This window comes from Pteropus alecto, unplaced genomic scaffold, assembly GCF_000325575.1.
Source record: "Pteropus alecto unplaced genomic scaffold, ASM32557v1 scaffold92, whole genome shotgun sequence".
Lineage (NCBI taxonomy): Eukaryota > Metazoa > Chordata > Mammalia > Chiroptera > Pteropodidae > Pteropus > Pteropus alecto.
In genome coordinates this window covers 12,635,775-12,663,598 of record NW_006432447.1, presented here as the reverse complement: position 1 = coordinate 12,663,598, position 27,824 = coordinate 12,635,775, and the positions used below count along the sequence as shown (strand labels likewise).

At 36.9% G+C, this 27,824-nt stretch overlaps 1 non-coding gene across 1 annotated transcript; it reads left to right on the top strand.

Annotated features, from left to right (window-relative positions):
- Positions 1-23,201: 23,201 nt before the first annotated feature.
- Positions 23,202-23,308, top strand: LOC112476042. Its single transcript, XR_003044949.1, has one exon. It is a non-coding gene; the product is annotated as a U6 spliceosomal RNA (small nuclear RNA).
- The last annotated feature ends 4,516 nt before the right edge of the window (positions 23,309-27,824 follow it).

Here is a 27,824-nt window from a genome sequence, read left to right as displayed (position 1 = left end):
TTCAAGGCAAGTTCCCCTCTGTCATGCCCTAGCCTTCTAGTTCCTTCATATCCAGTGTGGAACACCAAAAAGGTGACAAAATTAGACATCACTCTGAGACTTTGCTTCTTTCGAAAAGGCGTCTTTTCGTTGCAACCAACAAAAATAGTGGGCTTTCCACAGGCCCTTTTGGGTGTGTGATGCTAAGCTTGTGGTCTGAAGCTGGCTCTGCCACTGGTTTCCCTGTTGCTGAGGAACTTAACCTCCCTGCGTCGCACTTCCCTGATTTACATAATGGGGCTGATTATAATTGCCAACCTCACAGGATTGTTGTGTGAATTAACTAATGTTTGTAAAGTGCTTAGAGGTCCATAGATGAAAGGTGCTATATAAGCCTATTATTATGTCATCAAAAATGAAATTCCAATAAGATTACACTTTCATTTAAATTTCCATTAATTTTGTCATCATTCTAGATTAATTCTCACTGGTTTTCTAGAGCAAAAATAAATAAATAAATAGGAGGAAAAAAGGTGACATTAAAATACGAAGCATTCATATGGAAAGGAAATTAGCTAGAAAAAGCTAACACTTACAAGTGATTTTTAAATTATTATCCTTTAATGAGCCCTGATCATGTAATCAATATTATGTAAAATCTAGATATGGTCTCTGAGTTTACAAACTAAATTATGAACCTGACTAATTAAATAGCTAACATTTTCTATTTCAAGTGTGTAAAAATGAATGCTATATAAAGATCTATAACTCAACTCATTTTTAAATTGGACCCCTTGTTATAGGAAATAGCCTCAAAAGACTAAAAAAGATTATAAATGTGTATTATCATTTATAAAGTTGTCATGTAGTCTGCTTAATTCTATATTGGGTCTGTGTGAAGTAGCATTGATATTCTGACTTACTAAAGTGACCTGTTGGTAATTAGTACCTTAATGTTTGTGTATAAACCCTTTCATCAAACCAGGAAATGTTAGATCATGAACATCTGGTTTAATGTCCTTATTTTACAGATAAGAAAACAGGAAGTCTGAATGTTTAAATAATTTACTCAAAGTCACAAAGCTAGAGGTTGGTAAATCTGGTCTTCCTAGTCTCCCTCCAATGGCCTCTCCAGTACAGCTACTTACTCTTACAAATAAAAGGAGTAGTTACTTATTCGTGTTGTAATATGGATTATTATTATTATTTTTTTATGCTTTGGCATTAAGGGCACATTAGATGGACATTTCCAAGCCTCATTGTTCATCGAAGTAAGTTGATTGTATTAATACCAGTAAAATGTCTACATTCATTGGGTCACAATGCTGATTTAACAAAACAAGACATTATTCTGGGTGTCTGAAATACATAGAAATGAGTCCTTTTCCCAGGACTGTTGATAAGAGATGGCAGATGGGGTATTGGAATCTGTTTTCTATTTTGGAAATTTAGGGGGTAGATTAAATGTTACCCAGTTCTCTTATTCTGAATGTCTTATGCATCCGAGATGCCAGGTTCATTACAAGCAGAGCGAGGTACTGGATCCTCTGCTCATAAGGAGAGTTCATTGGATTCCACTGAATTTTAATGGCAGTAGAAAGAGATGGATGCCGTTGCTTTGTTTTCCATTAGGTGGATGCTATGTACAGATAATAAAGGAAAAGTCTATTTGGAGGCCTAATGCACACTTATTTCTTAGGTTGTATCATGCTGCTGATGTCTGAAGATGCAAATTTTCTTTTTTTAAATTGGGAGTGAGAGTAGTGGTACCGAGTCCAACTAAACTTCACCGGGTTATGGATGGGGGAAATTATGTTTCATTTGATGACTGCAGTGATGCCAAAAGAAACCTGAAAGACAAATGCCTGCCTTAAATATTGAGACAGAGATAGATGGACTAAAAGAAGCACTATAGGAAAACAGCAGCAGAGCCTTGACTTGCTGGGAATTTTATTCCTTCTCTAGTTTTGATTCATCTTTCCACTGCAGTGCCATTTTTACCCATGGATTCATTTTCTATCTCCAAGATATTGAAAATATTGGTTCCTTAACATTAAAGTGCATAATCATGGGAACTTATTCACTCATTCATGCGTTCATTCATTCGTTGTTTTTTTTTTTTTTTTTTTTGGCACTTCCTACTTTGTGAGAGGCATTGTGAGAGGTCTTACAGTGACAAATACTATTGCTAACTTTTACTTCATATTTCCCATGTATCATGTACTGTTCTATATGATACACACATATACAGGCACATGTACATTTAATCCTCACTACAGTTCTATGACTTAATTATTATCCCCATTTTACAGATTTTGACTTGTCAAAGTCATTTTATTAGCCATAATTTCTTTTTAATTTTCTATGTTTTGACATCTCAAAAATATTGCTAGCTAGAGAAAGACTGCCTCTCTTAGGGCTAGCCAATCCTCAGAGGTGGCAAAGGGCTCAGCCAAGAGCCTGACTTTTATATGCAAACCAGCCAATCCCAAGTTCTCCTCCCAACCACCTCCATTATCTAAATCTCACACAACAAGCCAATATTTCTCTTGTAATGAATTATCACAGGGCCAGGTATGAGACCTTCTCTATAGCCCCCAACCTACTGGAATTATTCAAATTAGCCAATTCAAAACTGTTCATTCTGTCCTGCCTTGCCTTTTCCACGGAAATCCATATAATAGCTCTGACCTAGGTTTTCCTCTTGTTCCTTTTCTGCCTTCTGACTGAATTTAGTACTTCCTCCTGTGGCCTAGAGTAGTCTGCCACACCTCTTGTTTCTTTCAATGGCATCAATGTCTCCATGTCATCGCTCAGTCACCTTTATAAATTAAGACCCAGGTACAATTCAGTCATAAAGCTAGTAATGAGGAGGGGGAAACCTGGGACTCATTAGGCTGTATGGCTCCAGTCTGTGCTCTTAAAATATGTGCCATGCTGATATAAATAAGATACTCCCTTTAAAGGGCTCATAGTCCTGTGGGGAAACAGAGTCAAAAGCAAACAATGATAGAAGTAGTATGTAAATACAATCACGAAAATGTCACCATTATAGCTAGTTCACTCAATAATATCGTCAATGTGAAAATGATGTATATCTTGGTTTAATTAGTATTTAGGGAGAATTTGTGTAAACTTGCTGCTTGGTTCAAGTCAATACATATTTAAGCACCAACTGTGTGCAGGCGCTTGCTCAGTTACCGAAGATACAGAAAGGACCAGGAATAGAACACATCCATAAATAGCCATGTGGAAGATATGGGCACCTGACCAAATAACCATCATACTGTGCAATAGGTACAAAAACCGAAGAATGGCTGTGGGAGCATAAGGGAGGGATAATGGACTCTGTTCCTAAGAGGAAGTTGGGGCAGGTGAGCTGTAAAATTACTGTGAAAAGTTAGAAATTGGGAAAGTGTTGTGGGAGATGGCACAAGGCAGGAAGTAGGGATACAGGGTGTGGAGTCTCTCTTAATTGGACAGAATCAGCACGGGTTTTGAGACGTCATTATGCTAGTCTGAAGAGTTAGTTTGTGTCTTTGAAGCTTTGGTTGTTCTGAATATCAAAAATGAGACTGGATGAAATTCAGAAGTAAAAGCCAGGATCACAGACCTTACTGCATGGCAGTGAGGAGCAGGTTGGAGTAATAAAAAGAGTACCAATTTTTCAAAACTCAGTAGATTGGAGCTCAAATCCTAGCTTTAAACTCACTACCTATGTGTTTTGTGGCAAGTTACTTAACCTCTCTGAGATTCAGTGGAAGTAATTCTACCTAACCAGGATGTGCAGAATGCCTAGTATGCAGTTAAGGAATCAAAAGAAGTTTTTTTTCTTTTTCTTTTTCCTATGTTCTAGACCCCACTAGTCCAAAGTGGTTCTGTACCTCTACAGATCCAGTCAAAAGATATGAAGATGTGTAGAGCCCCCAGGAAGACTGCATGAATTCTAAGAATGTAGCAAAACCTATAGCAGCAAGACTTTACTTAGGTTTTTGTTAACACCCATCACAATATTAGAGTGATAAATAAGCTGAACCAATTTTCTGTCTTTCTGTTTCCCTTGATCAACCTGTAGCATCACTCCTTTCTTGAATGAGACTTGATCCATGAGGAAGTTTGTGAATACTTGAACTACAAGAGGCTGGGGTATATTGGTGGAGCATAATTCATACAACATGGATTATAAATGAAAAGCAGACTTACGCATCGAACTTTCAGTGACTTACTTTTATTTTCCAATAAGTGTTTTTGATTTGCTCCTCATCAGCAAATGATCAGGCCCCAACATGTCTTTCATGTTTTTCTTCTCGGTGGCTGTATCAGATTTCCCTAGAGGATACAAATTCATCATTTTATGAATGTTTACTATGGGGCATGGTGTTTATGGCACTCAGTTTATATATGTATATCTCATTGGTTTGGGTTCTAGGCTTGCCAGCCCCTGACTAATGTATTTGAATTCAGCTCCTCTAGGCTTCCATCTTGTCAACATTAAGAAATGAATTAATCACTGAGTAATCTTTACCTCCAATGTAACATATTCCTATGTCATTCATTCATCATTTGATCTCATGTTATATACCTACAGAAGCTGAATGTTGTAGATAAGTGGAGTGAATTCAACAACATCTTTCTCAATGCCACCTTAACAAGAGTTCCACAGGGAAAACTCTGCAGTCGGACTGTCTAAATTATATCCTGATTCCTTCATAGGCTAGTATGGTGACTTCAAGATAAATAACAATTTCTCAGGACCTCAGTTTCTCCTCAATTATAATAATGCCAGCCTCATAGATTTGTTGTGATAATTAAATGAGATAATGTTTAGCCTAGTGCCTGGTATGTAGTAGTAAGCACTCAAAAGATATTAGTTATTATTTTTTATTGACAAGGACAACTCAATGAAATTAAGTTGTCCTGTGCTGTCCAATTCAGCAGCCGCTAACCACATGCGGTTATTTAAATTTAAAATCATTAAAATTAAATTTTAAGAAATCAGTTCCTTGGTTGCACCGGCCACATTTTAAGCGCTCAATAGATACAAGTGGCTAGTGGTTATTAGGATTGTGTAGACATGGAACATTTTCATGACCATAGAAAGTTCTGGTGGAGGGTGCTGAAAATGACATTGCCAACAAACTCTAAAAATACCGTAAAATAAAAATGTGAAAGGCTCCACATACTTTATTAAAAAAGAAAACAACAAACCCTCATTCATGTGTTCTAGGGGGGCTTTCAACTGGAAATATCCCAAATACCCACCTACAGCATGTGCAAAGCGTTTGAAACAATTAGTACATACACTGTTCCTTTTTCACATTGTGTAGCGGTTGTTTCTCTGGCTCCCTCCTCCGTTTTCAATATCTTCCTGATGGAGTTACGTTCCATATGTAACATTGTTACAGGTGCAGAATTGATTCTTTCAATCCTGAAAGCAGTTGCACATGTGCAGCGATCGCTGGGAAGGCCAGCGCACTATTACTGTGGACCCGGGCCTCTCTCACAGTCTGTGGGTCAACAGCATTCTTCTTTGCTTGCTAATGCTTTATTGTCTCTTAGTATACATTGGAATAATAATGGTAATTTATGCAGATATTTTGTATGCATAGCAAATAATGAGAAACACCTGCAGAAATTTCCCTCCTTCTCTGAGTTCAGCAACTAATTATATTTTTAAATAATGGCTACCATTGAACACAATTATCCAAATCACTTTAAGTAATGGAATCTTTTTAAGGTGTTTTTGAAAATTTTAGCACAGTTTTTAAACACTCATTTTTATTTAGAAGATGGGAGGGGGGAAAACGGCTAGTGGATGGCTTAGTTATCCCAAAAATGGTTTCTGCCAAGAATGGATCAGTCCTGGATTTTCCTCTAAACAGCTCTGGTTTGGCTCCCAAGGCGACGACCAGCTGATGAAAACTAAGTTTTCTACAGAGTTCAAGTTCACCTTGCTGAGTTTGGCAGCTTGCTCTTCCCCTCCCCCTCAGTCCCCCTTCTCTCTTTCTTAATGCAATAGAAAATAATTAGATTGCCTCTAAAATTCTCTTTTAAAAAGCACAAACTGCCACATGATTTTTCCTCCTGACAATATAATAGTTTGAATGGGAGAAACACTGGCTGAGAAGTCAGAAGACCAATTTCTTTGTCCTTCTGAGTTTCAATTTCCTCTTCTGTACATTTAGAAGATTGAGATAGATATTTTCCAAAAGACTTTCTAACTCTAAAGAACCATAAGCCCATGATAGCCACAGGCCTCTAAACTCTAGCCATCAGGAAATGAGTTCACCAAAGAGAATATGAAAATTAGAAATAATTGGCCAAGAGCAACACGAGTAAGAAATACATATTTCCTTCCCATTTCTAAATGTTAGGCTGTAGTCTTGATTTAAAAAGGATTCTAGAAACGTTTGATATCTATCTATCTATCTATCTATCTATCTATCATCTATCATCTATCATCTATAATGATATGGTGGTTTGAGGATGAACATAGAACAATTTGGGAAATTTATATCTTCTTGGGCACTTCCATTGCTAGCATGTGTAAATGTGATCAATTCCATTTCCTAACATGTTTAAAACCTTTTTCCTGTAAGGAGTTATTGGTCTTTGGGAGGAAAAATCCAACTCTTACATAAATAGTATCAATTTCTTTTAAATTTAGGTTCATTTGGCCAACTGAAATTTAGAGTGCTTCTTAAAAATGCTTAGATTATAGGAATTCCTGATGGTAAGGAGTTTACAATCTGGAGATGGAAGTAAGTTAATGACAGTCAAATTCAAAATAAAATGATAAAATAATGCATAATGAGAACTTAGATCAGAGTTATTCACTTTGATATGAGAAATTAAGTTACTCATCTTTGATGAGGTCATATTTGACTAGGTCCCCGAGGGACAAAGTAGGCAAGGAAGTGAGTTCCAGATGCTGGTCTGTGGACTAGCGCTACTCTAGATGGAAATTTAACTGATCTAATTGATGAAATATAAAAAAGAAAAATAAGAAAAGTGGAGTGATTGTTTTCTAAAGCTAAATATAGCCAACGTAGAAGGATAGTCTTTTCCTTTTCTGAGAAAATGTTCTATCTCTTCCTTTGTTGTTAAGGTATCTTGTCTTTGATAAATGATGGTTAGGATCTATGGTTATTTTTATTTTAAAGAACTTTTCTTTGGCTAAATAAAAAGCTGGAAAATATATTTCAGCTTCAAATCTTGAATATTTTGTTTGACATTTTATTGGATTTCTAAATATGAAATCTGGGTGCCTCTGTGTTACAGTTACCTCTGTTTCCTTATTTGTTTTGCAAATTTCCAAGGATCTCTGTATTTTCCTAAGAGAAGGAAAGTGAAGAGCCAAATGGCTTTTTACTTTGTATTTTTCCTGTGGCAATGAATTACACTTTTAATGAGAGAGAGAGAGAGAAAGAGACAGACAGACAGACAGACAGACAGAGAAAGAGACAGACAGAGACAGAGAAAGAACAGGGAGGATTAAAAGTTTGAGGGTCCATATCCTATAAAAACCAGCTAATGATGATTTAAAAAAATATCCGTAAGATGCTAGGAGGAGCTTGTCGGTCATTATTTCGTTCAATTTTTTATTGTTATAGTGAACAAAAGGGCAGAGAGAAAAGTCTAAGGAAAGCAGTCATAGCTGACTGGGCACTACTAACTCCCTGAAAAGAGTCCTACTAGACCTGGGAGAGTGTGACAAAGGGAGGGGAAGGGAGCACCACCCAACCCCAGCGAGCATGGAAAGGGATTAGCAAAGAACCACTATGAATTAAAAAAAAAGTTCGCTATTTGAAGAAAGCCCTTCTTTCTAATTCTGAAATTTGGGCTAAAAAGTTGATGCTAGTTCTTTTCTGAATATATAACCTTCTTCTGTTATGTGAGCTTCTTACATGACTCACACTGCAGGTGGATAGTTAAAAATTAGGTGCCTGTGCTCTTCTACACAAAATAGAGCTGGTCAGTTAAGTATGCAGAGGTGGCCTGTGGTGTTCTTTCTGCCTTGGCAATGAAGTGAAGAGATTTGTGACTTGGTGCCTGAGCTTGGGATTGATGGGGGGAGGGAGAGGGAAAAAGGAGTTGGAAACAGAAGAATGAGTAACACGTTGTTAGTTATTATGTGATCTCTGTGATCTCACCTCTTGGCCACTAGCTCTCTTTTGACCACTCTCCCCAGATACCCAGAAAGTGTTCATTTCCATCCTGAACCTCAGTTCCCATGTTAAACTTCTAAATAAGCTAACTCTTTGGTGAATGAGCAGAATTGTGGCTTGAAAATGGCTTGACAAATATAAATGCTTGCATTCCTTGAAAAGGATCCTTAGAGTAAAATTGGAAGACGGCATTTTTATTACTCAGGATTTTGAAGTATACTAACAAACATCGCATCCATCTTGCACGGATGGCTGCAATCCTTCCTAGACTTATGGTCACATGACTGCAAGGGCAGCTTCTTGTCTCCGTGGCTAACAACACTTTGCTTTTACATTAAACATGATCTTAAGAAAAAAATCTACTTAAGGGACATCTCCTGGCTGTTGCTGTTCTGAACATAGCTTAACATGTAAAGAAAGCATTGTGAGCTGTTTACAGTTGCTGTGTCAGAAGAACACTCTTTATCATAGTAATTTGGAGGTTGTACAAAGGGGCCTCTGGGGAAATGTGACTCAAAATAAAACTTTGAAATGTACATCAAAGGTGCTGGGAAAGACCATCTTTGACCAGCTGGTTTAGTGTTCCCTTCTCTGATGAACTTTGAGGATAAAATGCCCGAAACAAGCATAGTCTAGATTTAATTTTACACTTTCCTCAGGATAGAATATTGTTAATAGAGAAGTTCCAAATCCATTTCCGAAGCCTTCAATGAAAGAATAAACTGCCTTTTTTCCAACATCCACATTAACCTCTTTAAAATTTTCCTGAAATATGAATTCTATATCCCAAAAGAAAGGTTTATTTTTCTCCCTAATACTGCCAAAAGTAAACATCAAGCTCCTTGGCTGTTCTTTCTCAATGAATTCCAAAACTTGTACCTGGTTGAAAATAGGTAAGAAAGGCCTGCAAGGCCTGGGAAGGCCTCCAAGTACAATCTGCAAGTAGCTTAATACGTATGTTTCATAGTAATCCATTTGAATGACACAAGAAATTTTTACGTTCCCACTTTCTCAAATAGCAGTACTCAAGTATTGCCACAAGGGGGAACCATTGTTTAAATGTTGGAGGGCTTGGGTCTTGAGGCATCCTTCCAGCTCAAATCTCTCTTGAACATAAGAACCTGGTCAAAAGGGTTGAACAAAAAAGTAAAGCGACAGATGCAATCATCGCTGCAGTCCTATTTTTGATGGCTAAAGTAGTTCAGCTTTTAAACATTCAAATAATGAAAGGTGTTCTTAAGGTCGTAGCCTGGCTAACAGAAACCAAAGACGAGAGTCAATCACCTAATCGAAAGATATCTAATAAAGCACTGATGGATCTTAATGTTTCCATTGGTTTTAGTTTGCTTAAGAATGGGCAAACATTTTTTGATGCAAAAAGAAAATATTGAAATATAAGGAAACAGAGACAAATCCAAACCCTTAGCTAAAAGTGTTGTCTATCAAATAGCAAATGGTAACAGTGATTGGGAACTAGAGAAGGGGAACATATGTTGTAAAGAATTGTTGCTTTCAGCCCTTGGAACCAGCACAGTTGTGAAATCCGGATTAATGCAATAAAAAACATATAGTGTAGCCTCTTAGAGGTCGCATGGCACCAGACTGGCACAGGTCCAGTTTCTGCACCAACAGAACTACAAAACAAACTGGAAAATATCTGATGCCAGTAGGGCTTTTATAGGAAACCAGACGATGGCTGAGATTATTAATCTTGACAGTTTCCTGATTTATTAGGACGTTGTCATTCTCTTCTTTTGTATAATTTGGCAAATGATCACAATATTGAACTTAGTGGAGGCAGAGCTAAGGGTCCTACCTCCTCCAACTGCGGCAGCAGGTATCAAGCAATAGGCTCGGGCTTCGGCAAGTGGTGGATAAAATGAATTTTCAGGTACATACTGTCATTTGAGGAACCCTAAGTTGGTGTTTTCTTATGACTGTCAACCCAGATACAGCTATGTAACTAAAATGCATTAATTATCTCTCAGAGAAATAAACCTTCTGTTTATTTGATAAATCCACAGCAAGGGTGACTAAATTTAAAACCAAAGTCTCTAGCGGTCAGGAATTATTACTGTTTACCATGCAAGCAAGGATAAACAAAGGAAACAATTAGAAAATAGTAGTAATCTTAAAAGCTTTTCCTCAACATCAGTATACTCTGCAAAACAAAAATGTATGAAATTTCTCACTGTGAATTGTTCATGCAAAACCAATAAAACGATCTTGGGTGACTTCACGGTACACTCAAAAATAGAAAGCATTTGATGTATTTTATTAGTGATCTCCTTCACTGTAACATTTTTACATTCTATTTTTCGTAATCTCTTGCATTTAAAATAACTTCAACAGAAATTAAACCTCAATAAAAATGTATCAGACTAAAGATATAGCCAACAAAATGATGTTATCCCCAAGACAGTCTTATCAAAATATAAAATCCCAAACTTAAACTGCTATAATTGAACACTTTTTTTTTATTAAGAAAAGCCAAGTCTGCACCTATGTTTCAAGACTGACATATTGTGCAATAAACAGCAATCAGCCTAAAGATGCTATATTAAACAAACCAAGTTTTGTTTTGCTAAACTAAGCAAAATTAGTTGAATGCCCTAAGTAATAGTTGCTGGTATTTTTTTTCTAAATTATTTCTCCACTTGTTTTTGTGTCTATGCATAAATTAAAAATCTGCTGAAATTTATTATTCATCTGAGATGTAATTAATATGCAAAATTATGCAAATTAAGATGCAATTAGGCTTCAATTCTCTAGTGGAATTTTCCATTATAATTTAATACAAAGTAATAGAGTAATTGGTGTCACGTGTAATTACGGTTACTCACGTGTACTTGCAGACGTGCAAATGATGTGGTATATGTTAGTTATCCTATGCAAATGGCTCATGCAATTTCTTAATACTGGGAATGAAATAAACAAAGATGGTCTTCAAAAAAAGGGTGAGAGGGACCCCTCTTTCTTCTCATGTGTTGCCATTTTGAAGAACTATATGAATAATTGTAACTCATTTCCCTGAATTTATTTCTAAGAATTTTAAACTTGGTTTTACACAGTGCATTGTTTATTACTTTAGAGAAATTATTTCTCATAAAAAAGAATCTTTAAACAGAGACCTAACAATGATTCAGATGCCACACGGATGCATGCAGGATGAGAGCAAGCGAACCAAAGGGCTGTCTAACCGGGCAGAGGGTGTTTTTGCATCCGGCTCAAAAGGTCGTGTCTCTAAAAGAAAAACATGGTCAGTTTCACCAAAGAAATCATTGTAACAGTGTTGTGTTATTTCCCAATTATAGAGTTGATCAATTTGCCTTTCAATCTCTTTAGAAACCAAACAGTTGGATTTTCCAAGTCAAAATTTCTTGCCTCCTACTTTTCAGAATCCTAGTAGAATTCTGCCATTTCTTTCTGACTGTATAAAGCACTGAACAAATTAAGCTGTATCTTTCTGTCACTAACTCTGCCATTTGGTTCAAGGGACTCGGCGACTAAACTATCGAGTGTCTCATTGTGTCTCCCTGGGGAAATGAAAAGAAAGAGTCTCCCATAAGCTTGTCCTGAGCCTGGAGCTGGAGCTTATAATTTCTCCATGAGAAATGATTACCGCTTGTTTTAAAACACCCATGCTGTGTTGAATTCTGCACAGAAAACATTATGATCTCGACACTTTCCTTCTCATAACTGAAGCACACACTTTAAGACGAGTATTTTATATTCTCAGCTCCAATTAACCTGAAGTGTTTCTCTTCCCTATGTCTCCCCCACATCCCCACCTCCTTCACCTGAGTATATCCTTCCACCCTTTTGTAACAGATAGATTTTATTTTTCCCCATGTAGGGGATGTGTGATGTACTTTATTGTAATTAACAGGAGTGGGCACTGTCAGAAAGGAAAGGGCACGTTATAGAATAGTGGATAAACAGCTTCACCCTTTTCCCACTACATTCTCACTTCTTATCCCTTTTCCTCCACCTCCTCATGCTGGTTATTTGGGGGGGGGAAAAAACAAAACAAAACAGGCATAAATAAGAGAAAATAAAAGCTACCATTAGTTTCTCCTGCTGCACCCTTTCACAGCCCCACCCGTTCATCCATATGCGGCTTTCCATTCATTCCAATAATAATACCAATTACTATGCAGGCAGGGCCGTTCTTTTTCACATTTGCAGCTCACTGTGGACATTTATGCTACACTCTGAGCAACACTCATATCTTCAACAACATCGATTATACAGCTGTTGTACAATCATTGTGAATGAAATATACAATGCCCCGTTCGGCTTGCAGAGTCATTTGTAATTGTGGGAGGTGGGATAGGAGAGGGGTGGACCTCACTCTGCCTGATTTCTCTCTGGCACTGGCCTCATTCTTTAAGCTCTGACACATCTGGGGAATTAGGGCGGGGAAGGGGCCAGACCGACATAATTAAGAACCAAAAGGCTGAGACAACCGTTGTTTTTCTCTACTGCGAGGGACTTTTGGATTGAGGCTAAATGGACAAATGGCGTCCCTGAGACCTCAGCATCACAAACAGTGACTCTTCCTGGACGCACTGTGGCCACACACCCTAGGACAGACAGAAAAACTTTGACTCGAGCTGTCTGAGACCACCCGAATGTCCAACTCTGGCAGGTGTTGTCTCTGCTATTTTCTCTCTTTCTCGATCAAGTTTTCCCTTCCGTTCCCACCTTCAACAGATTATATTTGTGACCAGTATTATAAGTCTCTTCGTTTTACCTTCCTGAGAAACTTGACAGGTTCATTCTGCCCTCCTCACAGAGACCCAATCCATGAATCCTCTACGCTCCCTCTTCCTCCAACTTTGACTCTGCCAACCCCCTGACTCCGATAGACTGAGTGGACGTAAACAAGACATTGTACAGGTAACCACCTGTACTGTCCACGTACTGTCACGGGCAATCAATTCAACTCAGATTATACCTCTTTTACACATAAAAAAATTAATGTCTTAAGGAAGGCCCTATAAGTAATTCATGATGAAACTGAGACTTCAGTAAAAATGCTGGCTTTTCTCTTTAAATAGTTTTCATTTATCTTTATTTATTAAATGCTTTGATATTGCTTTGTCTTCTAAGAGCTTTGAAAAGACTCTCTGGGATAAAATTTAATACACTCTATTTTTTCCCCTTTCTTTCCTTTTTTTTTTTATACTTTTTAATGCATAGGAAAATATCTTACAATCAATGACATTTTGACAGTCACCCTTAGCCAGACAACAGATATTATGTAGCTGCCGATGTTTGCATCTGCACAAACTTTTTTGTTAATCTTAGTAAATGACTGAACAACTGAAATCCTTTGAATATTTAGCCAACAATTTTTAACTTAAGGACCATTTAAAAAAAAAGAATCCACAGTCTTTTTGTTATCTAGAAAATTGTTCATTTGATATCTTCTGGTGAGACCAAGAAAGTGTCAACATGAAAGCTCTTACTGAGTGTCAGCGGCTTGGAAGGAATTCCTGGAGACATCGGCAGAGCACTCTTTTAAGAAATGCTGCATCACCAGTGCTCTTAATAGTACCAAGAATGATACTCTGTGGAAAAAACAGAGTCGAAAATTAATTCATAGTTGTCAGAATCATAATGTAGAGAGGTTTTAAGAATATCAAACCAAATTGTTTCACTTACATTTCCTTTACATATGTGCTCAAGAGTACTAAATGATAAAAATCTATGTCGAAATAACACTAAAAGAGCTCTTTCAATAATTATAAAACAACAATTCCAAGTGATAAGAAAGCATTATGTTATAGCTTAATTATCAGTCATCTTTTCTTTCTTAGGAATGCATAAAATAATGGCTCATCGCACATTCAGTTTTGTCTTTGAAACAAGAAAATATATTAGTATCTCATTTGATCCTCATAGACATCCTATGAGATTGGTGCTGTTAGTCTCATTGTGTAGACTAAGGACTGAGGTGCAGGAGTAACTTGTGCAAGGTTACGTATCTAGCAAGATGTGGAGCATGGATTTGAATGCAGGTTATTTACCTCGATTTTATGCTTTACCTAGGTTATATCTAACCTATAGGCAGGATTTGCTAGGTTTAAACATTATTTTTTTTTGTTTTTTTTTTTATGGTTTTTTAAATTTTATTATTAGTTTTGCGTATACAGTACATTGGTTAGATATTTATGTAGTTTATGAAACGATCCCCCTGCTTGCTCTTTCTCTCCAAGTACATTGGTTAGATATTTATGTAGTTTATGAAACAATCCCCCTGCTTGCTCTTTCTCTCCTCTGGCTCGACACCTAGCCATACATTACTGCTGACTGCATTCCCTGTGCCATGCTCCCCATCCCTGTGACCATCTATCAACTACTAATTTGTGCTTTTTTAACCCTTCACCGCTTTCTCTCAGCCCCTAATCCACCTCCCTTTTCGCCGTCACCAGATTGTCTTCTACATTTGTGAGTCTGTTTTTGAATATATACATTAATTTTTTAATTTTTTTTTTTTGTTGTTGTTCTAGACATTTAAAATTTGGAAATTGTCATAAGAATTTGAATTTCCAGCTTTTCAGGTAAATGAAGTCTGGCACTATTGGGTGCCTTTATTCTCACTCGATGACAATAGGCTTGAGGTATTTGCTGCTTCCTCATACTGGGGCATATGCTCTCCAGCTGACACTGTGCCTGCTTCAGTTATTTCTCTCACTTCCTTCTTTCCTGAAGGGATTTGATGTGATATCAGCTGTGCTACTGTCAGCTGTGCTACTGGGGACATCCTCGATGAACTTTCTTATGAACTACTGTTCCCACCTCAGTCTCTCTCCCCACAATTATTCTCTACAACATAAGTGAAATCAGGCCAAAACAGGTCGGAACACCTCTGGCCCAAAGTTGGGAAACACAAATCTTTGTGTTTGGCTATGGTAGTAGAGTTTGATCAGAGAAGCCAGTTCACTAGGAAGTGATATACAGTAATGGGCTTACAATATGGTTTTTACCATGTACAATTTGGGTTGCTGGTGAAACAGTTTATATAAGGCCATTGCTTTTGCCTCTAGTTCAGCAAGTATGACAGTGAAGAAGGAAAGATGATTGTGAGACATGGAGGAAGGCAAGGGCAAGGTGGAATCCATGAAGACAACATGGCACCCATGGAGGTATCATAACACCACCAAGCCTCCAACTTGGCTAATGTGAAGCCAGCCCATTATTACGGAGGTATATAGAATCCTGGCCCAGAAGTCTGAGAAGCCAGAGTAGGATGCTTTAGGGAGATAGAGGAGGTTGCTGCCAACAGGTGAGCCAGTGCATCTGTGACGGTATGTGTGAGCTGCAACTACTCCTGACCCTACACCAACCTTTCAACATAAACACCACTGCTGCTTCACTTATGCATTCCCCGCCCCACGCAGAATTTTCTGGTGACCAACTGTAGCTAGGATCCTTGAAAAGAAGGGGAGTCTGGGAAACATAGTTCCAGCTTAGCTAAGTTAACACAGCACAAAACTACAATGACCAAAAGTCAAGAAATCTAAGCTCCTGTCTGAATAGCTTCAGTTTTCCATCTTTAAGTTAACTAAAAGATCAGAAACATGCCAAGAAGCTATGGCATTTGGGTCATGAGATATTCATAACCATGGTGCCTCCTTATTGTCTGCTATTCTTGCATAAAGACTGAATGACTCATTTTGTAAATACAGCTTCCATCTGGGCTATCGCAAACAAGTCTCTCTTCTTTCTGGATCAATTCCACCTTAATCTAGTTCCAGTGTTCTGCTGTACTGACTCATGTGAATTCTAGGCCCACCTCCTTGGAGTAAGGATGCTTCCAACCACACAGCAGCAATTCTGATATTACTGTTGCCACAGCCTCTTCTGTTCTCAGGCCTGGTCTCGTTTCAAGAGTCTCTGGCAGAAAGAACTGCAGAATCTCATGTTGTGCACCGCATGGGTCATGTAAACTCCTACCCATTGACTGGTGACCAACACGCACCAGCTCTGACGTGACTGCTCGCACAGTGGCTTACAGGGCAGGCAAGAAGCAGAAGCACCTCCCTCAGGATTGCCCTCATCTGTCAGGGCCCAAACTGCCTTAATTGGGCTTCCATTTTTATAGCTTTCTACATTATACTCACATGCACAGGTACCTTTTCTCAGGATACCCTGTCTTACAAAGTCTGGTTTCGATGACATTTCCAACCTCACTGTCATAGTATGCCCAACCCCGGCCAAGGTCAACAGCCAAGACCCACCTCTACCTTTATGATAAAATTCACTTTAGGGACTCAAGAGTGTCTTCTGCTGCTGACCAACCTCATTTGGGGCCATCATTTGATTCATCAACCATTTAAAAATACTGAACCCCAAAGAGAAGAACATTTCAATCTTTTCTCCTCTATGGTCTCATCGGTTTCTTAAATAAACCTGCCTACCTCTTACCAGTTTACCATGTTAAGAATTATGGGGTGTGGAGAAGTTTTAAGCTATTATACTCAGTCTTAGCCCAAGATCCTCCCTAATGTGATATGAGAGAACAGGAGTGAGGGGCCAGCAGAGTGAAGTAGAAAAGTCAGAACAGTTAAGATGAGAGGACCTGATCAAGTTAGCTGTGACTATGTGGCTGTTTCTCATCCTATGGGACTTCCTGAGAAAGCTTATCAAATGCATCTCAGACCTATCTGTCCAGGGCATAGAAAACGGAATTATTTGTCTATTCATCCCTGATTTATTCACACTTCTGGACTCTGAGTGGGATACTGTAGGTTTCCCATGTTGCAGCATCAGAGAATCTCAGGGTGTGAAGTGAGCCATCCATGACTTTGCCCTGAGGTAAGGCTGCATCTGAGTAAAGCTAATCCAAGTTCATGTGAGACAGGTTTTTGCAGCAATAGCTAGAAAAAGAAGTCTGGCAGAGCAGAATTAAGCATAATACAACACCTAGATTCACTCATACCTTCCATTAAGCCAAGTCCACTGACTTGGTTATGGGAGACTATGGTCTTCCTAAAATTCAAGGAGACTTACTCATTTTTATTGGGAAGTAGGATGTACCAAGACATCACAATTTCAAAGAGAAAACATTAGGCTTTCCTTTGTGATCGTCCACTAGATTAGACATGAATAAAGCACCAATATCTGGTCATTCTTTCCTTCTTGGGCATATGAAAGTCAGTGTTCCCCAGTATTCTTGCAGTAAGAATGTGACTAATTATGGCCAATGAAACAAGCAGAACTGACTAGTGCTCTTCCCAAGTGGAGGCAGAGAGAAAAGCCCCTACACAATTTTCCAGCCTCTGTCATTTCTCCTGGAGTTGGAATCATGGAGGTCGTTTTTTGAGATGAGAGAACAACAGCCTGAACCATTGAGTCCTCACATGGGGAACAGAATCCCCAGAGAGTTATCCAGCATATAACAGACTTTGCAAGCACAAGTCGTAAACTTTACGTGTTTAGCTGCTGAGATTTGAGGCTGTGTATTATAATATCATAACATAGTCTGTCTAAAATACCCTTAAACCCTTGTGAATTCCCTGTAATCAAAAGTCCAGATAATTGTTACAACTTCATTGTTATAAATCATTTATAATATGCTATAAGTTTAATCAATGCTTAGGAGTGATTAAATTCCTAAGTGAGGAAATGCACTAACATTCAGAAGGGATAGAAAACTTTCTGGAATCGGGAAGTTTTTGTTAAGATTCTAATACTTACCACAGTATGATGTCTCTTGATGAGTTTTATGAAGACCTTGATATGGTTATAGGCATGGAATCTCCAAATTTTCCTTTACTCAATCTTACTCGTGACTTAATCATATTACACATATTTTCCAAGGGATAAACTTTTGAGTTGCAGAGGCTTCTCAAAGCCCACATTTGCAATGATGTTACCCTACTTCATTGTTATGTTCCAGAACTGTAGTTGTTAAATAGGTGATATTTGTTGCATTAAGTCAAATTGAACAAATATGAATTGAAGGAGTAGGAAACAGATGATATGATCATTGTGCTGGGGAATTTATATCTATTATGAGATGGCTAATATTACTCCTTTTTTGCAGATGAGGAAATTAAAGTTTAAAAAGATTAGGTAGGTTTCCAAATGCCATACAAAGAGTAGTTGATATTGAAGTTCATAAATTCTGAGATATGAGATAAAGCCTATGTTCTTCACACAATGTCATAATACTACCTTGAGTTGAAATAACTATAAATTGAGTCAAAGTGAATTGAATTGAACTATATTGAACTGAACTGGAAAATCCATCACAATGCAGAGATGTGGGGCTCAAGACTCTGTAGTACTCTTGTTAATTATGATATATCATTACAACCAATCATCATATGCCTATTTCCTAAGGGTGATTCTTTAAAATATTGAACTCTTAATATGTTTTTAATCTACTTTTATTAATAAAAGTTTTAGCTAATAAAAAAGTTTTGAGCCAAACTCTTCGGTGATTTATATTGCCGTAATAACACCTCTTTCTTTGTGATAATGATGTCCTTGGTGTCAGAGTGCAGGAGAGAGGCCTGATTAGCATTGGTTCATGATACTTCTGGTCACATTTGACCTGTTCACATGGGGTAAAACTCTCGGGAATGATAATCACAGTAGGAATTCACTAGTACATCAACTACCAAAAGAAGCTAAGAGGCAGGTTCTATAACTGGTTTTTAAGTCATCTCACATTTTGAGCCAACAGACTTAAGGAAAAAGCAGCACCTTGAGCTCCTATCACTGTGGAATGCTACTTACAAACTATTTTTGAAATAAATCAGGTTCAACTGCCTTATTTCTCAGAGGAGGAAGCAATGCTAATATTTGGAACTGATCTTACAGTTTATAGTTTATACAGGGTATTCACACACCCATTATCTCATCTATTGTGTCTTAGCCCTGTTTTTCATTGAACTTAACAAATATATATTGTTCAATGCCCAATAGACATTGTACTGAGAACTTTGGGTTGGCAAGGCAAAAAGCGGGTGTGACATATTTAATAAATGTTGAATTACCCTCAACTTGCAGACATTCTAATAACAAATAAAAACAGTTGCCGATATAGAGTAGGAAGTGACAAGTGTCTATGTGCAGTTCTAATAATTTTCTAGGGGAGTTCATGTACGAGTGATTACATTTACCTTAGTGAAGAGAAAGGTTCTCAGGAATGTCTAAGGGGAGGGGCATTTGAATAGATTTTTAGATAGGCAGGCTTTGAGTATGTAGACTTAGATTATATAAAGCAAAAGCAATTGTTCTAGACATGGACAGAAGGCAGAGAATACAAGATGTGGAAAACAGCGAAGACTCTTTCCTTAATTCTCGGTCACATTATCTTTTTATATTTTAATGTGTAGAATACCATGAGTTATCTCAGAGTCAATTTCAAGAGAAACTTACTATTCATTAGGCTATGTAGTAAGATATGTATTAAATGAATGATGGACTCTTCAATCAATGGTGTCTCACAGTCAAGGACTTATCATAATTCATTTTGGCAAAGTCAAGGGTGAATGAAGACGAATAGAAGAAGCTTAGATTCAAAATTTAAGTTGTAGAGAAATCATAAAAGACCTTAAATAACAGGTTAAAATTGCTGAGACTTTATTATATGGGCAATCAGGAGCCATTGAAGGTTTTTTGTTTTTGTTTTTGTTTTTGTTTTGAGTAAGAATTAATAGGATGAGAATAATGTTTAAGAAATTAAATTGACACCAATATGTAGGTAGGATGAGAGTAGAAAGGCAGAAAGGGAGTAAAATACTGAGAGGTGATTAAAATAGTTAAGAAGAGAAACAATACAAAGCATTGAATTAGTTACTGAATAATAAATCACCCCAAAATTTAGTGGCTTAAAACAATAACCATTTATTTTATAATTATACAAATTGGCAGTTTGGGCTGGGTCTATTAGGGCTGTTCTGGTCTCAGCTGGTCTTACTCATGTACCTACAGTCAGTTATTAGAGCTGTTGGTCTAGGATGCCTTCAATTGGAATGGCGCATCCCTCCTCCATGAGGTTTTTCATCATCTACCAGGCTAGCTCAGGCTTGTTTGCGTGAAGGCTGGGAAGAGTTCCTGCAGAGAGAGCGGAGGTGTCAAGGCAGAATAAAACCTAGGCTTGCAACTGTCACTTCACTTACACTTTGTTCCATTAGTCAAAGCAAGTCACAAGGTCAGACCAAGTACAAAGGGAGGGAAAGCAGAGTTCACCTTTTGATTCAAATAGCTGCAAAGTCACATTTCAAAAAGACATGAATAAAAGGGAAGGAGGAAAATAATTATGGCCATTTTTTTCTGGCAATCTGCCATAGTCCCCAATTTATTTTCTTTAATATTATTTTCATATTTTTATCACTATATGAAAGATATAGAAAAATAATAGGCCATTTTCCTGGATCATATCTTATTATAATTTCTATCTAATTGTCACCATCTTTGTTCAAAAGAAGCACAGCAATATTGTTTTTTCTTTATTTTAAAAATCACCAATTCTATCTGATGATTTAGTTTTAGTCTATTAATCTTGAAACATTTACAGTGTCTTACACCATATTTAATAATAATAATTAATGTAACTTTATGACTAAGTTTGCTTTTTTATCCTTCTATGTTCAAATTACGTTACAATAAACACATTATACTAGGCTTAGTAAGTGAAAAATATAAACCAATGGAGGCCTATGAAAGATATTACAATGCATTGTTAGAAAAACATTTGGTTCCTAAAATATTGAACTTGCTATTAATCCAGAATTTCACTGACATGCTCGTTTAGGAATTTTTTTTTCAATCTTTCTCATTTCATTGGTAGGTCTGTTTATAAAGATCTTGAGAAGTCAAGGAAACCTTTCCGATACATTTTATGGACTAGGAGGGGCAGAATAAAACATAATTGGGTATCTTGAGACTATTTCTCTTCAATATCAACCCCCCCAAATTATGTTGTTCTTCTATATCTATTTTACATAAATGACCCTGCTTTTCATCCAGTTGCTTTCTTGAAATTTAAAAATTTACAAAACATATTGTTAAATAAAAATATACGGAATCCCATTTCATTAGAGTGAATATTCTCACCAGATCACATAATCTCATTTTCTAAATAATTTTTGAACCTGTTTCTCCTCTTCATAGCTATTGACATTTCTCTAGTTAGAAGGTCATCAATCCTCTTCTGGACAAATAAGTAGTCTCTTAACTGGCTTATCTAGTTCCAGTTTTTCCTGTTTTGCCATGCAGCCTTTTGCTCCTGAGTGTACTTTTAATGAAGTATTAGTCTGGGTGCGTTCTTTAAGGAAAAAGGATTCAAATAAGTTGGAAAATTCTATAGATCATATCTTCCATGCTTGTAGAGTCATAAAATCTGTCTTTATATTAAAAGATTTGAAAAGTCCTGAGTAACATGAAGATAGTAATGTGCTTTTCTCTTCTGCCATTGCTCATGATCACAAGCCTGTTTAACCTGAAGCACCAAGTGCATTAGGGAAAATTAGGATAATTATAGTAGAAATTCGAAGACACAGAGTCAATATTCAACAAATTCCAAAAGAGGACTTGTGAAGACCAAGGCTAGAAAAATTCTCGAAATCCCAGCTTTATTGAGAGAGAATGGATTTTTAAATTCCTAAAGGTCTTTTAGTATAGGTGGTATAATGGTTAGCACAGCTGCCTTCTAAAGATCTGTTACATATTACATTTAGGTTTAGTGGATACACAGATCACTATGTGAAGAGTGCCCACCAGACAGAGAAAGGAACATGGTACTTTTCATGAGGGGAAAAGAAGATATTGGGGAAGAATAGGTAGAGGGTAAAGAAGCAGCTTGGATCCTTTATGGACCCAGTACCCCCACTTCATGGGCCTTGATCCAAGGGGTGCCAGAGAGGTGAGATGAAGACCACAAGCGGATTGAAGGGAAAGATGAAATGCAAGGGCGTATGCGCTCTTCTTATCAGTTGTAACTGAAAACACACTGACTTGCAAGATCTTCTCTTGCGCCAATATAGGCTGGCTATAGTGGAACAGAAAAGATTTCATACACATTTAGGCTGAAAAACAGCAGAGAATTTTGCCAGTGGAATCTTCCTTGACAGATGTGTGGCGTGGAAGGAATTCAAAATTTCTCTTATGCTCCTATCGGGACAATTGAAAATAGTTGAAGAATGAGACTGTGGATGTGCTATAAGTCACCTTAGTAAATGGGAAGATGATCCTATATGAAAAACAGTAAAGCAGGGTGAAGTTGTAGTTGAAAAGCAGAGGATTTAGCATGTCAGTGGGAGCCAAGGAGAAGTAGACATTGGAAGTGAGAATGGGGATAATTGTGTTCTCACACCTTTGGTTCTGCTGAGAGAATAGGCAATGAGCTACACCTATTACAGTCACTGGAGAACCAGACACAGAAAAAAAATTCACTGCCCAAAGTTAGGTGAGACAAGATAAGCCTCAGTCAGAGTTCAACAAGTGAAAGGCATTTATCCTCATTCCAGACACCATTTTAAAGAGGAAATTGCAGGAGACCATTTGGAGGAAAAATTGTTTGAAAGAGAGTTTAAACTTTAAATTGAGAGAACATTTATCTAAGTGAGAAGATCTTAAACTGGAAAAGATTGAGTTACCTATAATTGGAAAGTTTACATTATTATTTTTTACCCATCATTAGAAATGGGGATTATAAAGGATTTAGTTACATAGAAATATCATAGAATTTTATGCATGAGTTGTACCTATAAGTTGTCTACTTTATTAGATAGTTAAATCTGATTCCTCTTTTAATCCAGAATTCCCCAAATATATCAAAAATATATTTTAAAAAGTTAACATAACTTCTCTTAGAGCAAGTATTCGACAGAATATCCTCTGGGAAATAAGGTCCTATGCTGTTAGAGTTATCTCTTAAAAACAATCTTTTTTTTCTTTTAAACTCATGCTTTTGAAAAAGCTTTTTGAAATTCTGACACGTTTGAGGCATTATGCTAGGTTACTGGACTAGAATGATGACTCAATCATAAGTTCTGACCTCAAGGAAGCCACAGATTTGCAAAGGAATATGTGTTTGTTTCAATGACATATATATTAATTTTAGAACAGAGCAGAGATGACTAGTGTGAATCCTGTACAAGGATTACATAAAAATTTATGAGAGGTTCCACATTTTTCTCTTTAAGAGAATGATCAAGGCAAAAATATTCTCTCTCACCATTTATATTCTACATTGTAGTAGAAGTTTAAAAAGGTGTAATAAGGCAAGAAAAAAAGAGAAAGATTAGAGAGGAAGAATTGAAACTGTTAATATTGACAGATGGCATGATTATCTATTTAGTGAATCTTAAAGAAAATAATATAATATAGGAGGGCCAATATTCTCTGACTTTGAGTCTTACTAGGAAGCTACATTAATCAAGACAGTGTGGTATTTGTGAGATGATAGTTAAATAAAACTGAATAGAGAATTCAAAAATACACTCACACTTACACAGTCAATTGATTTTTGATAGGAGCACTAAAGGACTTCAATAAACAGTGCTTCGACAACTAGAAATCCACATGGAAAAAATGAACTTGATCTCTATATCATGTCACATGTTAATTTAATATGGATCACAGACCTAATTTTAAAAATCTAAGTTTATAAAGCTCATATAAGAAACCTAAGAAAATAGCTTTATGACCTTAAAGTAGCCTAGGAAAAATCATTTGCAAAACATATATCTGGCAAAGGAAAAGAACTTGTATTCTACAATTCAATAATGAAAAAACAAACAATTCAATGAAAAAAAAAAGACCCGAATAGAGACTTCACAAAGGAAGAAATACATATGGCCAATAAGTAAAAGAAAAAGAGAATTCAACATCATTAGTCTGCAGGAAAATTCAATTAAATCAAAGAGGTACCACTCCACACTTAGCAGAATGGCTAAGTTTAAAAAGATTGATAACACTAAATTTTGTCAAAAATATGAAGCAAGCAGTGATACAGAGTGTAATATAGTACAATCAATTTGGAAAACTGTGTTTTTTTTTTAAGTTGAGCATATATCCCCCCTATGATCTAAACACTCCTAGAGATTTGTCCAAGAGAAAGGAGACTATATTTCCACACAAGTCTTTATGGAAAATGTTCATAACAGATTTATTCATGACATTTCAGAGCAAGAAACAACCCAAATGCCTATCAACAAAAGACTAGATGGATAATTTTGATATATTCATACAAGAGAATAATATTAAGCAGTAAAAATGAAAAAAAAAAACCTACTGACTCATACAACAACATGGGTGAATCTTTTAGACAATATATTGAGCAAATGAAGCCCCCTTCCCCCCACCACACACACAAATACACACCATATGAATTTCTAAGAGAGGAAACACTAATCTATTAGGGCTGGGAATTTACCAGGAAGAGGCAAGAGAAAACTTTCTACAATGATGGTAGCTTCTATGTCTTAATAGCAGTATGATTTACATAGGTACAGGCATATCAAAATTTATTAAATTGTACATTTCAGATTTGTATATTGTGCTGTATATGAATTTTACTCTCCAAAAACAAATATTTAACTCTACTTAGTAGGAATGATTTTGAAAATGACAACTAATTCTGAAATGTTCTGTCACTGCTCAAATAAGTAAATATGTTAATGTAAATAGGTGGCAGAGCTTTCTCTGTTGGAATTATAAATATAGAGGAGAAATAGCTAGAATAAACACAAGGATGTTGGACCGATATTGGAATTATCAGATAAATTTGTTGTTAATATATAAATAGGTAGATTCAGAAATATGTGTGTGTATGTGTTTGTGTTGTGTTTCCTAGCTCTGAACACTGAATGAGGTTGAAAGCAATGAAGTAACTAGTAGCAATGAGCACAGCTGGTACTCAGATATTGGCTCTTCAATACCATTCTCCACTAAAAATTACCAGCGCTCTTTGGAGGAATGATTAATTCCAGAGCTAAAGCTAAAAAATATATATAAAACGAGTTGTCTGAGGAAAGTAGGAAAGTACTCAAATAATATTGGAGATGTACCGAAGGGGCTACCGATGTCCAAAAATGGAACAATTTGAGCATCACTACAAATAATGCCAGAAATGGATAATTCATCAACTAAAATAGAAGTGATGTGTGTCCAAATTGATATACAAATAAATAAATACCTTAGGTGGTAGCATAGTGGTAGGAAATGACAAGGAGGTAGAGGCAGGTGTCACAGCATGGGGGCCACATCTGCTTTTTCATAGCCCTCCGCTCCTGCACATGTTTTTCACTTTGCTTGGGAAAGTCTTCCTTTTTTTTTCACCAGCTTGGCATTCCTCCTTCCCTCACTCCTTCTCAAGGCCCAACTTATATGTCATCTCCTTTGGGAGATGTCTTAAATTCTTAGAAGTGTCTTAGTGAAGTAATTGTCGATCATTTGTTGTCTCTCTTATTTTCCACAATGCCTTTCTTTCTCAGTATAAGCAGCAGAAAATGTTGTAGATTTCTCAGAGCGCTCTTTTCTCTGAGGTTTATGTTGTCTTCTCTATTTCCTATTTACATCCCTCCATCCCCACTGGTGGATAACTTAGGTTTTAACTGTTTTTTTTTTTTTTGGATGCTTTACTATGAAAGATGCTATAATATTAATTGTATTGTACTAAATTGTATCTCAGCAATTGGTTGTGAGCTATGAAAATGAAAGTAATAGGGGTCAATTTAGTAAAAAATTAGTTTATCTTGATGCCAGCTGTGAAAAATTCATAAGACTGGCTGGGAGCCAATCACAGAGGCCCTTTAAGGTGCATCCTTCCACCTGCTTGCAGGGAAAACCTTATTTTAAAAAAAAAATGCAGATGACTGCAGCTCTCCTTCTGTCCTGTGATTCAGAGATGTGTTTTATTTTGCTCCCTGACTGGACAGTTCTGAATTGGATGCCCTGACAACAGATGGCTCTGTCAGCCAGTTAAACCAAACGAGTCACAGTGATCTGCCACAATAATGTACATAAAACAGCTATGGAGGCTTCAGGATGCTCACTCACCCAGGATCAGAAAGAAACCTCATGCAGGACTCCAGGCCTCTTTTCCCCTCTCCTAGGCTCTGGCTGAAAATAAACTTATAGAAGCCACATGCCTCCCCACCCTCCCAATCATCTGTTCTGAAGATTAGATTCAAAAAACAAGATCCAGATCAAGAAGAAGCAGACACCCTCTGAGGCGGGTAGGAATTCTCCAATGTGGGTTAGACCTTAGGGAGCAGACCAATGAAAACAGTGGATATAACACATCACAGGTGCTAATCATTCTGCTGCTTATTTGATAGTTTTGTCTTGCTGGATACCGACGTTGTAGCCCTAACTACTTCAGTCAGTTGAGCCTGATCTTATTATTGTAATGATAACTGAGTTGCAAGGTGAGGCTAGCTGAGTACCTGTTTAAGACAAAAACTCCAGGACTTTATAGTTCTTAAAGGAATGCACAGCCCCAGGGAAAGAATGGCAGCATCTGAGGGGCTTTGGGAAAATTACAACGCCTAGTGATTTTTTGTGTGCGTGTGTGTTTTTAGAGGCTTCTTCAGACCTGTTTGCTAATGTATCTATAGTCATGAGAATTACCATATATTATAAATATTTAATTATAACTGATATTGATATGGTCATTTCCAATTTGCACAATGGGATTAGATCTTCAATCTCAGTATAGTCTCATGTCAGGGTCATACATATGATATCTATAAAGATAAAATAATAATCCCCATTTTATAGATGAAGAAACAGACTTGGGGAAGTGGAAACATTTTCTACTTATAAAAAGAAGAGAACTCTGTAATTATAAGTTAAAAAATAAGGTGTAATTAACAGGAAATTGAGAGGGCAATAAATAATATCTTGGGTATCTGGAGAAAATAAAAAATGATGAAGGGATGAGACATAATAAGTTATTATCTGGCCGGATGTTTTCAGTAGAAGATGGTATTGAAGAGGGAAGCTAGGATAAGTTAACTACAGCCCTATAATCTATAAGACTTGAACTTGAGATGTTCAAGGATGTTGCTAAGCTCTGTCCAGGGAATGGAGACACTTCTTCCCAAACTCACCCAGATTATCTTGCTGATCTGTGAGACCTGGGTGTTGGGGATATTGATGAGACTGTAGATAATCCAAGGTACTTCTGTCATCTTTATGAAAACCGTTCCCAACCCATATCCATGTAGGATACTATTCTATTCTTTATGACGCTTTTCTCCTACCTTCTTACTTCACATTCAGGCATTGGTGACTCTTTACTCAATACTGGTTACTTCAAAGGAGGACGATGCAGTAAAGTTAGAGAAAAAAAAGTTTTAATTTTCAAAAGCCTCGTTTTAGTCCCAATATAAAATAGATTTAGAATAAAAGATCAATCATATTCAGTTTATCTTACCATTGAGGAAAGATTAAGTTTTCATGAAACGAGATAATGGTAAAGGAAAAGGTTGGAGAGTATAAAACAGAACTGGATAATGATGGATGCCAGCAAAGGGGCTCTGAGATCCTCACTAGGCTATCTCCATGCTTCAGCCCCATCTATGTTTAATCCCAGAAGACATGATAGAATATCCATAGAGTTTGAGGATTTGGATGTATATGAGATAATTCAAAAATTGTATAAGTAGCAGATAGGATGGAGGCAAAACTTAAGTTTCCATTTGT